We start from the raw sequence: 13,011 nt of genomic DNA, 5'->3' as shown, positions 1-13,011 counted from the left end.
TCATAGTTGTGTCCATAGAAAAGCAAGTTAACTTTGCCTCAGTGCTGCTTTCAGCTTCACTCGTTATTGTTTGGAAGTGATTGTTTTACCATGAGTCATGACCTTGATTTGTATTGCTTTTGTATTTCCACCCTCTGTGTGTTGTGTTGCCTTTGCTTTCAGCTAAAGCTTAACCTTAGTTAACCTTTGTTCTTCATGAAGTTCATTCTTAGGATATTCTAAAGAAAAAGGGAAGGGTCTTTAAAAATGGTTAAGTTTACGCTGCAGAATGCCATTTTACTGCCTTTTTTTTTTTTTTGCCATTAAGTCATATTTCAACAACTTAATCCTTAAAACGTTTATTTTGGTTTAGCAGGTAGTAAGCTTGGTAAATAATCTCTATAATATGCTGCCTCTGTGACCTGCAAATTATGTAGGTTTTTAAATTGTGAGGAAAAGCAGAATATAGAGCTTGGAAAATGTGAACAGGGATCTACATGGCTTCATGTTTTTTTTTTTTTTCCAGGTGGCTTAATACCTGTTTTCCTATGCATTATATAGTATGTTCTTAGGTGTAGTGGTGTGAATGTTAAACATATCTGATAGGCACCTTCTACCGTCTATGCAGCTCAAGTGCCTGAAACTAATTCAGTGGTCGGGGTTTTTTCTTCCTATGCTACAACTTCCATTTTCCCTAAAATAGATATATTTCTATAAAGGCATTTAAATGTTTGTAAATTAGTGTTGTTTTCCCCTCCCTACAAACTGCTTTTAACATGATTTATGATAATTTGTTACAGTTCTTTCTATCCTCTGCCTTCCAAGCACTTTTCCATTTATCAGGCTTCACATAGCTAGCTTGCTTTATAAAAGGAAATATGAAATTCGTCCTTGTATCAGACTGGTTAGCTATAATTTTTTTCAAGGAACTCTCTTTAAATAACTTACTCCAAGAATACTTGGCCTTGTAAGCATCCTAATGTAAGTAGTTCCTTTTTAATTGGCTAGGAAAACATTATGTTCTTGCGACTGTCAGACTAACTATATCTGAAAAACCGTTTTCACTAATTCCAGTGAATGTAATATTGAGCCTTGAACTGGTATGTCACTGAGCATTACAGGATGGGAATGATTTAATGTCATGAAGAATGGCACTAAGAAAGAAAAATATCTCTGCATATAGTTGTGATATGTATTATAAATACAAATGTGACTTATAATTGTTGCAGTGAATATATTAAATGTACAAAAATGAGAAGCTGTAAGTGGTTGCCACTGTAACTTTTTTACAATGTGCTTTAGAATCATAAGCAGAAATTATATTCTTGCCTTACTAGGATTTTACTGGTTAATTTTTATATTGTACAGAAACTGGTTTTGAAAACTTTCTTCATATCAGATAGCCTTTATCCATAACAGGGTCACACTCATGTACTACCCTTAGCCTTTTAAGCCAGGCCTTCTGTGAGTAAGGACACAAGCTGGGTATGTTTTTTAAGCTTTTCATATTTGTAAATTTAGAAAACTTAGCTCATGCTGAATTAAGGTAGAACATGCTGCTTTACATAGAAGGCTATAAATCGTTGTAAACCATCAGCTAAGTGTTACTCTTGTCTAAATATGTTCTTCATCAAACACTGTGGAAGGTTGAAGAAATGGCGAAGATTTACTCTCCTGCTGAGACATTCAGAGATTGAAAACCAAAACTCCTCAGATTGGAAAGCCTCAGCACTTTTATGGGTAATAAATTGAAGAATTGGTAGTATACGATAGAGGAATGGTAACCAGTCCAGTTTAAACTGTCTCTATATCATGGTTTCCAGAATGTTTGCAGCATGCCCTTCCTGTAACATCCTTTTCCAAACCCTTTAATCCTGTGGCCCCAGTTCTGTACTCAGCCTGTACGTGCTGCTCTAAGCGCGAGTCTGCCTTTCTGTCTCTCCAGGAGTCGTCAAAGGGAACTGACCTCTTTGTCCTTATGCTCTGCCAAGAACTGGATGATAATACTAACCTCCAGCACTAAACCTACAATCCTTTGAGTATAAATTTATCAGATTAGTGTGCTAATGATGCAGTTATGTTATAGTATGTTATCTGTCTGGTTTTTATGAATGCAAAATAACATCCGTATATATACATTCATGAATCATATGACCAGAGTCGTATTTCTTTTGATCACTTGTATTTTGTTCTTCTCTTTCTAAAAAGTTGGTCTTCTTTCTGAAAGAAATGCATAAAGTATATGGTTAACCCTGATACTGCAATAAAATTTCATTCCAGAACGTACAAATTTATTGCTTCAAATTAATACAAGACTTGCGAGGGCTGGCACTTCCTGGCTTGAGCACTTCTGTCTGGAACTTCCACATGTTTATCTAAGTAATTTGGCTAAAACTTTTTATACAGCTATTTATTATAATAAAGTTCAGTTACGATTCTATTGAGTAACTTTTCCTGGAATTTTATCAGAATGTGCCTTGAATTGTTTCCCCTTTGCTTCTTTCTGTCTTTCCTGTCTTTTAAAATCTGATTTTCATTTCGTTGAAGGGAATTTATTCACATCCTCTGATTCGTTCATGTCTTCTCAATTCTTTTCTTCTAATTCTTTGTGAAACAAACACAAATTTGGTCTAGAATTGTTGGGGCAGGGAGATGTGTACAAGTATATATGCACATTTACAGACAGTGTCAGAATTGCTAATTCTTGAGAACCTATCAGTATTTATTAATTTAAGATGCAATAACTTGTCAAAATCTTACTGTTTGTGTGAAACCTTTCGTGTGTGTGTGTTGCAGTGAAGCTTTTTAAGCAAAGAGACAATTTCTGACATACTGTATGGGGTTTTCTTGGTGTTCTGAGGACGAGGTGCACTGCTCTGCCACACCCGCCACTGTGGGGTTTGTATTACGAGATTGTTTGGCATTTGGGGCAAGTTGGGTAGTAAGTACGTATTGGGTGGTTTCACATAGAATGGAGATTAAAATGAATGGTGAAATATTCTTTTCCTATAAAAATCTTAATTCCTGTGGTGTACCACTCCTGCATATTCACATACCACCTGCTGGTATTTGCAGCCTTGGGAGTGGTAGGGGATCACAGGTAACTTAGAAAGCAAAAGAGCTGACACCAAAGCTGGGTTAAAAAGTACAGTTGTCATGGTACTGTACTAAAGGTGTGCTGCTCTTTGGCTCTGCAACCTGCACAGCCTTGTTCCACCTGTTAATTTTGGTCTTCTTGCTCGATTTCAAACTGTGCAATATTTGTTATCCATGTGGTAATTTTGTGCAGTAACGTTGTGATTGCAGTCAGATGATGTTAACAGGGTTCTGAGGAATCAGTAAACACATCCCCCCTATGGTATGAAGGTGCGAGAGATGGAAAAATGCTTCTCTGCATTCTCTGTCCTTTGGCCTCTGTTTTCAGCTGTGTGACTAGCGGAAGTCTTCTTCCTTTGTGACACCCTTTTCCCTTTTGGGTGGGCTTTTTCTCCAGCTGCTCCCTGATGCCAGCTGGTGTGGCTGTGTCGCATGTTGCTGTACTCCACCCTCCAGCAAAAATCGTATGGAGGAGAAGGAAGGGTGAGCTATCTTCAGCGCTGTGCCACGCTCAGGCTGCCTGGAGCTGTTTCTTTTACTCTTAACAAAGTTACTCCTTGACTTTGCTACAACTTTTCTGAAAACTCTTATTTTCCTTTTGATTCTGATTAAATACAAGGTGATTTTAACACACACACACACACACACCCCATTATCACATACTTATTTTTGTCTATTTCAGTACAAGGGTCCTCTGAACTCTTTTGTTTCTTGGGCCATGTGCCTGTTGCCTGCCTCTCATGCCCTTGGTGCTGTCTAATCTCGGTCTGTATATCACCACATTGGTCCATTAAAAATACATGCCAAATAAGTATTCCTGAAGGTTCTTATTCCAGTATGATTTTTAGCATTAAATACCTTTATTTTAACGGCACACGAAAAAAATGTTCACTGCTGAACTCCAGCCGCTTCTGCATCCAACAACTGAGTATCTTGTGTAGAGCTGAAATGAGCCTTGGCACAGTCATTTACATCTGGTGTATGAAACTGTAAATAGACTTTGACAGAAAATGCTGTTTCTTTTTGGCTTTTTGTCCTTGACTGTATGAAAGTTAAAGACTGCTGTGTTCTTTGTTGTGTTTTTTTTTTTTAATTAAAATTGCAGTACATTTTTTCAATCCTATTGCTGCTTTTAAGATTACAGGTCATGTCATGACTCTTTTCTTGCACATTGATTTATTTTCTCGGAATATGGCTCCTCAACATGAGGTCAAATTAGATGCAAAACTACAGAATAGTCTGTGTCTTCAGGGTTGATTCTTGTTATTAACTTCTTTGTTTTGTCTTGCTTTTTGCCCCTTATTCTTCAGAATTGGAAGGCTTTTTTCCTCCCCTCACAATCTCTATGTGTATATGTATCCGTAGCCAAACAACTGGAGTCATGCAAAGAGATGCAAATCATGGAATAGTAACAGTGAAAATTGTCTGAATTTTTTGTTCATAAAGATTTAGTATAAATGCTGGTACTGTTGAAGACTTCCTTCTGGAGTCCTTGTACTGTTGAATCCTATCAGACACCCCATTACTACCGATATGTACAGCTTTGAAACATGAATTAATGGACTAATAAACCTAATAATTTGTATTAAATTGGCCAGATAATTTTTTTGTTTCAGACTCACTATACCATTTTCAGAGTAAGCTTGACAACTTGATTTTCAAAGTTATACATGTAATAATTCCGAATTTGCTTAGCAGAATAGGTTTTGCCAGTGCAGCTGCCGCTGTTCGCATTGGTACATGTGCATTGGTTTTAAGCCCATGGGTAGTGATGACTTGGGTGTATGTTTGGTCTCATCCTTGGGGGATGGTTGCTTCGGGAGAGTTCAGCTTGCACCACGTGAGGTTCTGCAAGTCCTTAGGTCTTCCCTTACTGGTGCAATATGGATTTCTTGTGCTTCTAGAAAATACTCAGTTGTATACAGTGTACTGAGCAACAAATAATCCAGTTGCTTTGTTGGTTGAGAAGTGTTTATTTTGTTTCAAAAGGCTTTAAATATATTTGACAGCATATTTGAGTACAGGTTGATGTTGTTGGTAGCATGTTCCTGTAAGCAATATGCTTCTGTCAGTATGTGTGGATTTTCTCTTGCCAAAGGTGCTGTAGTATTTACAGTGTAGTGAACAGTCTAGCTGATAAATGAAGGAATGTCTTGAACTTTACTTGATACATGAATCTTGGTGAGAACTTCCAATACCTTATTTTTCATCCAAACTGTCATAAAACATGTCTTGAGAAACAAAGCAGGAGAATTACTCATTTCTTAAGAACGTGTTAACATAGTAAGGGACACATGTAAACTGTAAATTTTCTCTCTCCACAGAGTAGCTCCTGCGTGTATCAGCCAGGAGCATAAGAGAAACTAGAACTGCTGTGAGTTAATAAATTGTCACCGATCCTTGTATCGTGACTACACTTGTTGAGGACTAGCGGTGTGCAAGATGCTGCAAAGGAGCCTGTAGCACAGTTGCTCCACCCAGCCATGGGTTGTGGAGGGTCTTTGCTAAGCTGGGCCAGATGTCTCATTGGTCAGTGTTTGCCGGCTGTGTGGTGTGAGTCGGTAAGACTGCTGAGACCCTCTCTGCCAGGACCTTAACTACCCACGCACCTTCCTCCTGCATGCACATACATTCTACTCGTCACCTTTGGCCCTCCACAGAAAATGCAAAACTGCTTATATATCTGAGGCAAAGTGGTTAGAACAACTGATTTTACATAAAATGTATTAGCCACTAGCGAGATCTGTTTGGGATTTTTTGGTTCTGGCAACAGCAGCCCAAGTCCAGTTGCAGATGTTGAATCCTAGTGTTGCTCACTCCCTTGATGCCATATACGAAGAACCCTTTAGTGATCTATGCACTGATAAACTGCCATAGCAAAACTGGTTTTGTCAATGTTCGACTATTCCTTAAATGTCAACTTCTGACGAGAGGAACAAGCCCTTCTTTGCCGTCCTATGGACAAGAGCAGCCTGCGCCCTGGCAGAAACTTTTTCCATCACATGTTCAGACCATAAGTTCTTATCCGTCTTGTTGCATTTAAAGAGAATCTTGGGATAATGCAAAAAAAAAAAAAATGCATGTATTGGTAAGTTAGGTAGCTCTTAAATGAGATAAGGTGGGAAAATCCCATTCTTACGTGGGAGTTTTGCTGCCAGTCACCAACAACAGCCACTATTTTGTGCTGAACCCAGCAAAGGAATGAGAGGTCTAGGATGGAGGGCAGCTAGGGCAGGGAAAAGGGGATGGCATTTGGAGGGTATCTGGGCTTCAGCTAATTTGAGATTTAAAATTAAACCTTATTTCTGATTTTCTGAAAGGAAAAGGTTCCTCTGGGTTTTGGCCACCGGGTTTCTCCTTCCCTTTCTTGTAGCACATGAGGAGAGGCAGCTCAGCTTTGCAGACCAAGTAGTTTTTCCCAAAGCCGTTTTTTGTCTGGAAGTATAATACAGAGTATGTGATGTGCTACAGATTTATAGAGGCAAAACAAATAAAACTAGTGTTTCTCTGGTTTTTGGTGGTGGCACAGAGTTCTTGAGGGCACTTTGGTTCCCTTCCCACATCGGCTGCAGATGGTGAGGCTTATATATTCCCGTTCGCACAGCACAGTTGGACCCATCTGTACCCCACAACAAACAATAGCATGACTGGAGCTGCTCCAGAAAGATTATAATTATCTCTGTTTTTCTGCCAGTCAAATCTTGATCCAAAACCTGAATTATTACCCATTTAGGACTGGAAAATGCCTCAGGAACCAGCGTTCGCATCCTGCCCAGTGCTCTGCCAAGGATTTCTCATGGAGAATCCTTCAGAAGGTTGCTCTTGGGCTGCTTCCCTCTCAGGAGGCCAGATGGGGGCAGGATCCTCCTTTTTATTAGCAGATACTTTTCTAGTATCACTCTGAGGTGAGCTGAGTGGCCCCACTCTGGCATAGCATTGCACGTAACATCTCGTCTTGGGCAAACAAGATAAAACTCTCTATGTGTAACTGGGAATGTGTTAGCCTGATGTTTTAACATCTAATCACAACATGACAGTTGTTGGTCCAGTTACAGTGACAAGACCAGATGAGCTCTGAGGCTGAGACCCTGCACTGGCATGTGGATAGAAAGCCTGTGGCCTTTTTATGGCAGAGTCCTATTTATTAGCCTACAACGGGTAATGTTAACAGCTGAAACCAGCAGTGGCAAACCGGGGACCCAGCAGAGGCTGTCACTGATATGAGGTTATGGGGTAAAGGGCATGTGTTGAAGTCCTTAGGCATGATGCAGATCATCACAGACTTCGATACAAACAAGATGTGAATAATTGCATTAATTGACCCATCGGTAACAAGGGACCCAAAGCGCAGAGCATCTTAGGAGGGGAAGGAAATCCTGAAAGGTGTGAAATTTCAAACCTGTCTTTATTTTAAAAATCTGAGGTAGCGTTACCTTTGCTCAGCAAAATACCTCCATCCGCTCCAGGCCTTTGTTCTTCAGGATTCATAGGCACAATAAACTCAATATGTGAATGTGGCAGAATTAAGGAAAGTCTCTTGTTTGGGTGAGGTTTGCAGTGACTCATTTGGGGCCAGCATGAGGGATGGAGGACTCCTGAGAAGCTGTGCAAATGGGGCACCACCACTCATGGCTGCTGCTTGTCCTGCTGTGTATGGAGCTGCATTGTGGCAGGGACTCGGTGAGCCACGCTGCATGCCCTGCTTGGCGAGACCCTGTGGCAAGAGCAGACCCTGTCCAGTGCTGCCGGGGTGCATGGGTTCCCGAGCTGCAGTGTTGTCACTGTGTGTCCTTGTGTGTGACCTGTCTGCACAGATCCCTCTTACACAGCAAAAAAATGGGGGAAATAGGACCAGGTTACAAGAGATACAGTTTTGAGTAATACCATCTGCATGGGTAGGATGTGTCATACAAACTGCCTTATTTCCCAAACTGTGGCACATTGTGGGCAAATGCTGGTGGTTTCCTTAGGAACCAGATCCTTTAGATGGAAAAGCAGAAAGTGCCTGGGACAACAATGGTGTGTTGTGAGTGGTACAGCAGTGTGCTGCGTCCAGTCATGCCATCAGTAAGTCTGGAGCAGCTGGTCCCTAAGGCAGGGCTGGAAGCTTGAAGGGAAAGCCCCGGACCCCTGGTTCAGGCTAGGGGAGGTGTTTAAGGAGGTGATGTAGCTGCAGGTGATGGACGTCTGTGTAAAATGGTTCAGTCAGTTCTCACCATGCAAACACTAATAAAATGTGATGAAACTGTGATTTAGTTCTTATGACCAAACCAGGGGCAGAGTCCAAGAACTGCTGCAAACACACAGATCCAGATACAAAGTTTTGACTGAATCCACCATAAAGCCTTCGTGCTTGATTCTGTATTTAAACCAAGTCCCAGAGCCCTCCCTGGTAGCTTCCTGACAAGCCACCCCTTGCACCATGCATGAGGCTTCTCCTAGCAGCAGCTTGTATGTCCCTGTGTCTCAGCATGTGCTCCTTGGTGCTGCTCTTGAGCAGGAGCCATCGGGGGTCGGTCACGTCCAAGCCCTGCCAATCAGTACTAGATCTGACATGGATTCAATGTGATTTTTAATGGCTGAGAAGAATGGTCTCTACCGTAAGTGTTAATTCCTCAATCTTTGCAGCAGTAAGTTTGTTGTACGTTGTTCAGAGGATTTGGGGTTCAGCAAACACTTACTGCTAAGTCTGCTGCACACTGCAATCAAGTAGAAAGCAAAAAAACTGACAGAGAGTTTTATTGCGAGGTGCTGCTGTGCACGAAGTGCATGGACAAGCTGATGGCTCTGGAACTGGAATCTAAGGCCACATTCTCCATTAAATGTGAGATGAGCTCATGACAGAAAATCTGTAGTGCTGTGCCACGGCCAATGCAGTGGCCACCTGTGTGACAGAGGTGCTCTGCCCTAGCATCAACAGGAGAGCCTGCTGCCACAGACAGATGCTGCCTCTGCCCACCTGCAGGACACCAGCCTCAGAAATCTTCCCTGTAGGCAACACAGCCTGAAAACAAGCAAGGAGCAAAGGATGAGGAATCTTAACACTTCACTTTTAAAAGAAAGAAAGAAATTTGTCTCAACATGCCTATGACCTCCACTAGAAAAGTCTGGTTAAGTCTGAGATACGCACAAATACATAGATCTAGATCTTTGCCTGTAGTAGGCTGGATCTTATTCTCTGGGTCAAATTGATGAATAAGCTGAATCCTCAGTCCAGTATGTTTAAAGGAAAGGTGATGCATAAGCTCAGTACATCAAAGGTATCATAGAAAGAACAGCAGAGTGCAAGGACCTGGGCGGGGGAGAGGCAGTTGCAGCTGCACTTGAGAGGCAACAAATAGAAACATCAATCAATTACTGAACGCTGGAAAATGTTTTTTAGCTCACCAATGGCTTCTGAAGGGAGCACACTGTGGGTGCTCTTCAACAAGCAGTGGAGCAGAAGGGCTCAGTCCTGTAGTGGCAAGTGAAGAGGCTCCTGGCAGCTGAATGCCCCATTCATTCCCTCCATCAGGTGGTAGCAAGGTCTTTGTTCCCTGTGCACCTAGCGTAACTTCCTAAATTCTGTACTGAGGGAAGCGCTGCATCAGTATGGGAAAGGAGGTGACCTCTTCTCTTAAGCAAATGTTTTATTTGCTGTACAATTTATTGCTCCCCAAAGGTGCTCCCAAGGGATTAAACCTATTGCTGGTCACACCTGTTCCTGCAGCAGTTCCTGCTGCTGTTTCTAGGGGACAGTGGCATGGTTTTTGCTGCTTCTGAGTTTGAAAACTTGGCATTTCAGCCACTCAGGCTGCTGCTACAGGATACAGCCCCTGTCCTCTGCCAGGAGGGAGGTCAGGTCTGTCACTAGTGCTCACCCTGGGGCACTGCCTGTGCCCCAGCTCCAGCCTGACTCCCTGTCTGTTCCCATTGTGCTGCCCCAAGGCAGAACATAACATTTGCCTCTGTTAAACTCAGTGAGGTTCCTGCTAGCCCCTTGGTAAAAGGAGCAGCTCTGCTCTACAGTGCAGTAGCTGTTCCCTCATGCAGATGCTGCCCTTGAATCTCTGCTGTGTGGCGCTCAGCTTCATCTGCACCTAAAAGAAGAGTTGCTTTGAGCCTCTGTCTGTAGCTCAGATTTGAGCCTGTAGTTCCACAGAAATAGTGTTTCTATAACTGGAAAACTTTCAAGCTCATAAAGCTACTGCTACTGGTCTTCCTTCAGAAAATGATGCTTTTAGAGCCTCTGTCTTAAGGAAGCAGATGTAGCAGCCAATATTTTTATCATCTGGAGTAAATATATATATATCGTCAGTATATAACATATACTGACTTTCAAATTTACCCAGTGTCACGTTAAAACAGGCCAGTTTTTTAGTCTTTCAGGTATTCATATATAAAAACAGCTTGTTCTGATTTTACATGAACGAAAGTGAAAGCACAATTAGCTTCCCTAAACTCCTATCTTAATCTATTTAAACTTAAGCTCTGAGTTGCATGGCCTTGCTCTTCAGTTCAGCTGTATTTTCAGCTTTTCTTCTTTCCATTAAGTATTCAGGTGGAAATCCTGCTCATGCTGGAGGTTTTGCAACTGCTTTTAAAAGCTCCTGGGTTTTGCTCTAGAGTTGTAGCCTAATGGTTTTCAGCTGGCTCTGCAGCACAAAAGCAGTTATCCCTGTCTGGTCTCTCCTGTGCCAATCATGTTTTTGTAGATGATAATCTTTCTTCTAAATCTTCAGTTGAATGTGCTGCTAAAAACTCAGTCGCCTCTTCGCCCAAATAAATGCTGACAATGTCACAGAGTAATGCAATGATCTGTTTCAGGGACCAGTAACTGATTACTCACATTACTTTTTTGTGCCTCAGGATGAGCTTTTATCAAAGACAGTCACATGGTGATTTGATGGGGACTTCGCTGGCTTCCTGCCATGCCTGTGATGCTTCCTCCACACTGTGCTGCTCCTGGCTTGTGCCTCTCTCCTCAGTTATCACCCAGGAACATCTTTGGTCTTGCTCAGGTCACTGCAGCATCTGTCACCTGAATCACTTCAGCAGTCAGGTCTGGCACACGGAGAGAGCAAGGAATTGCCTTCAGTGTCTGCAATAAGCAGCCTGGAAGAGAAACAACTTAAAACATCATTGCTGCTGAAGGGTAAAGATTGTAGGGCTAAAATAAGATGCCAGTCTGTGTGTTAGGCATCTGGGGTCCAGGCCCTTAATGATAAGCTGTTGTATCTTTATAGGCTGCTTAAAGGTAATGGATTTCACTGGCAATTAGAAAAACAGCTTTTGAAACTAGGAATAATAACAGAAGCCTCACTAGAAGTTGTACGTCACTGTTGACAGTCTGATGGAGATCTTTGAAAAGGCACTTTGCCTGTGCAAGTCTATCTTTAGCCTTGTTTTATTCTGTTTTGTTTCTTTTTATTTAAAAAAAGTCTTTTTTTAGTAAATTCATAATCTACATGTTTTCTGGTATTTTTAAATGGTGAAGAAGGCGGGTTCTTTTTAGCCTGACAGGTTTTGGTAGCTTTTAACAGTCTCACTGTAGGAAGGACTCCATTCAAACCTGAAAATTATTTATCTGCTTTTCAGTGTCAAAGCCAAAAGAAATTCAGAAACTAAAAACCAAAAAGTATTTGTTCCATGTTTGCTGCTCAGAAATGTGTGGATTATGAGCACTTCTGCAAGAGTTATATTACTTTTCAATCTTTACTGCACATTTTGCAAGGTATTCTTGACAGCATATTTCCAGTGCTTTGGACCTGCTGTGGGCTGAATCCAGCCCAAGACTGGCCGCAGGACTTGGAACAGACAGGAGAGAGCTGCAGAGCTGCCTGTGCCCTGCTGACTGAATGACAGTTGTTGCCCCAGGGTTGTTTGACTTCCAGTGACTTGGTATTTAGGCTTTCATCATGTCCTTTGTGATCTGATGAAAGAGGACCATAGGCCACCTAAAACAAAAGATGATGTACCATAATGAAAGCATTTGAACTTGATGTAAGCTCGTGGTTGTTACATCATTATGCTTAACTTTTAGATTGTGAACAACCACATTAAACCATCCCATCTTTCCGTAACACCATTGAGCATATGCTCAGAATGTGCTCAAGTGTAGCAAGGTTGAGGCCTCCTCTGGACTCATTTTAACAGGTCCATCCAGATGCTTTGAGGCTGGAGCACCTCTCCTGTGGAGACAGGCTGAGAGGGCTGGGCTTGTTCAGCCTGGAGAAGGGAAGGCTCCAGGGAGACCTGAGAGCAGCTTCCAGTGCCTGAAGGGGCTGACAGGAAAGATGGAGAGGGGCTTTCAACAAGGGCAGGTAGGGACAGGTGCAGAGGGAATGGCTCTAAACTGACAGAGGGGAGACTTGCATTAGACATTACGAAGAAGTTCTTCGCTGTGAGGGTGGTCAGGCATTGTTTCATGGGTGGCTGCCCCATCCCTGGCAGTGTTCAAGGCCAGGCTGGACAGGGCTTTGAGCAACCTGGTCTAGTGGAAAGTGTCCCTGCCCTTGCCAGAGGGGCTGGAATTGTGTTGTATTTAAGGTCCTTTCCAACCGAAACTATTTGTGATTTTATGATATGGTGTGTCACAACACATTCCCAAATTCAAGGTAAGTTATTCAAAGTAAGTTGTCTCCTTTCCTGAAAGCCAGTGTGTTCCCCACAGCGATGATGCTAACACGTCCTGCACACACTCAGCTTCTCTATGCCACTGGTTACAAGGCAGCAGCCTGACAGCCATGGGGTGGTTTACTTGCTGAAGGCTGCCGTGCTCAGGGCATCTTTGCCACAGCCAGGGTAATTCTGCAGCTGTTTCTGTCCATCCACCATCATTATGTTACTTTATAAAAAGACCCATGAAGTCACCAGTGGTTTAGTCTCCCATGGAATCATTTTCAAAGAAATGAGCTGGAAGTCTGCTCATTGAAATGAAAGCTATTTAACAAATAA

The sequence above is a fragment of the Pezoporus wallicus genome, unplaced genomic scaffold, assembly GCF_028554395.1.
Source record: "Pezoporus wallicus isolate ANWC-B61680 ecotype Strahan unplaced genomic scaffold, APGP_CSIRO_Pwel_v1 contig_736, whole genome shotgun sequence".
In the NCBI taxonomy this organism is placed as follows: domain Eukaryota; kingdom Metazoa; phylum Chordata; class Aves; order Psittaciformes; family Psittacidae; genus Pezoporus; species Pezoporus wallicus.
This window is presented reverse-complemented; position numbering follows the sequence as displayed.